The following is a 2,352-nucleotide window of genomic DNA, read 5'->3' as shown; positions in this document are numbered from 1 at the left end:
TCTCCTTTTTTTTCTTTAAAAAAATTTCAACAGCAATTACCTTTCCTGCTCTCTACAGAATCTGTACACATGCATGCACAGGTTTTCCTCGCTGCACTTGCATGACTCCAGCCGTTGGTTTCTAGTAAGTAGAGGAAATGAGCGAACCAAGAATTTTAAAAATAATAATTTGTAATTAATTTTAAAACTGGAAAGTCGCTATATTCCAGGCAGAGTTTTGTTCCCGATTTACACACAAGCTATTTAGGCTACGACGAGAATCTGGATCATTCAAACAAAATCTCAAAAAGACTTGATTAAAATCCCAATATAGAAAAGGTGGTGTCTGTAGCCTAGTGGTTAGCCTACCGGACTCGTAATATGAATTTCCTATTGGGCTCATTCCTTTCGAGGATGGACGTTAAACTCGGAGGTCCCGCCTCTTTAATAACCATATTGTTAATAGCTTTGATTGGGACGTTAAACCTTTACCATTTCAACATTTTTCACCTACACAGAGATATGATGTGGAATATTTTTGGCGAATACTCTCCATCAGAGGGTGCGGTGGTGGAGCGGTTAGTGCGCTCGTCTCCGAAGCGGAAAGTCCGGGTTCGAGCCTCGGTTAGGACACGCATTTTTTTCGCCCACTCCTGTCCACCCAGCAGTAATTGGTACCTGACTTCGAGTTGGGGAAGTAAAGGCAGCGTGGAAAGGAACTGGCCACCCTACCACAATATGCCGAAGGCCCACGAAGTTGTCTCACTAACAAGGCAATCCCCAATACACGGATCGGATGCGAGAACAACTTTACTTTATCTCCATCAATCTACACTCAAACAACTGACCCATACACGCTCCTGCCTAAAGCGTTTGATTTGACTTTAGCAGCAGCATCTAAAGTGTTTCTGAGAGGTAAAAATTATGGGACAGCATGAAAAAGAATTGCGTAGTATATATAGTAATTTGGTCGTTAATTAGACTGTTCTCGTCACAGACAAGGGTATATTTCCATTGATAACAATGCGATCTAGCTTAACCATAAACGCTGTTACTGTTACGATTGGGCCGACTTCCGAATTAAGTTCCTTTTACGATAGGACCGAGCACAGAGTGCGGAGAACCTTGAATGCTCCCAGAAACTTGAGTTTGAAATAAATAGATAGATAAACAAATATGAAATAACAAATAATTTATGCTTTAATCCCTATCTATACGTCGTGTTTTACTATCGCATCCATACGACATTGGGAACTCTGTGCCACCACTTTCCAAAGAGGAAATTTACTCGTTAATCTGATCCGTACGCTTTGCAAAGCAGTAGGTCAAAACGATTTTTCTTTAAATACTGAAAGTTTCAAAGAGATCTTCCTACTAGAAGTATTCTAATGTGTGAAAAATACAACCACGGGGGTACAAAATGACCCCAGGGCGTACGGGTAGTGTTAAAATACCATCTACAACCCCAACCAAAATAGCTCGCTTGGAGATTCGATCCAAAGTCGTCAGCGTCACAGCTCTGTCTTACACAGTCGAAATTATAAAAGTTAGCTATCCACTGTTGAGAAGAGGAGAAAATAGGCAGTTGTGGACAGGTGGACGTCTTACACTGAGTCATTATACTGTGAAAAAAAGACCTAAGGGGTTAGAGTTGAAAAAAAAAGCCCACTCTTGGGGTTGGGGTTGGGGGCAGGGGGGAGACCTTTCTTGCGGGTGATTTTCTTATACAAGTGGCCGTTAGAGCAGGTTTGACTGTATTTCCATTGATCATCATCATCCAGTGCCATATCTGCGACAGACATCGTCGCTCATGGTTCTCCATACATTCATTTGCTCGGATGCTCTAAAAAAAAAAGCTACGTTTCCCTGATCTTTCCCTGTTGCCTATATTCCCATTGATAGTGTTGGGAAAAAAAGAAACCTAACCAAGACGGCTCAGTTGAAGATACGATCCCGGGTCATTAGCGCCGTAGCTCTCCATCATTATACCAACTGAGCTGTCGTCGGCGCGCCCCTTATACGTTCGCCTAGTGGAAGCCAATCACAAAAGTCAATGTTTTACGACACCCTGGATTGACCTTTCCCTAATGTCCGGGCGGCTTCACATCACAAAGAGATGAGACAAACACCCACCATCCACCCCCTGCATCTCCCACGCCTGATGGGTGGTCGGTGAATTGACTGACCACCCTGTCGTCGATGAATTGTCCAGGTGACAGCTCTCTGAGACATTTCCGATAGCCATGACGTGGCCCGGAGCTACCGACTGCTCGTTTTGAAGCGGGGAATCTTCTCGGGGAGGGGATGGGTTGTTATGGATGTGTTTGTGGTAGCTAATGGTTTACGGGAACACAGGGGGGGGGAGAGAGAGAG

Source organism: Aplysia californica, unplaced genomic scaffold (assembly GCF_000002075.1).
Source record: "Aplysia californica isolate F4 #8 unplaced genomic scaffold, AplCal3.0 scaffold00299, whole genome shotgun sequence".
Lineage (NCBI taxonomy): Eukaryota > Metazoa > Mollusca > Gastropoda > Aplysiida > Aplysiidae > Aplysia > Aplysia californica.
This window is presented reverse-complemented; position numbering follows the sequence as displayed.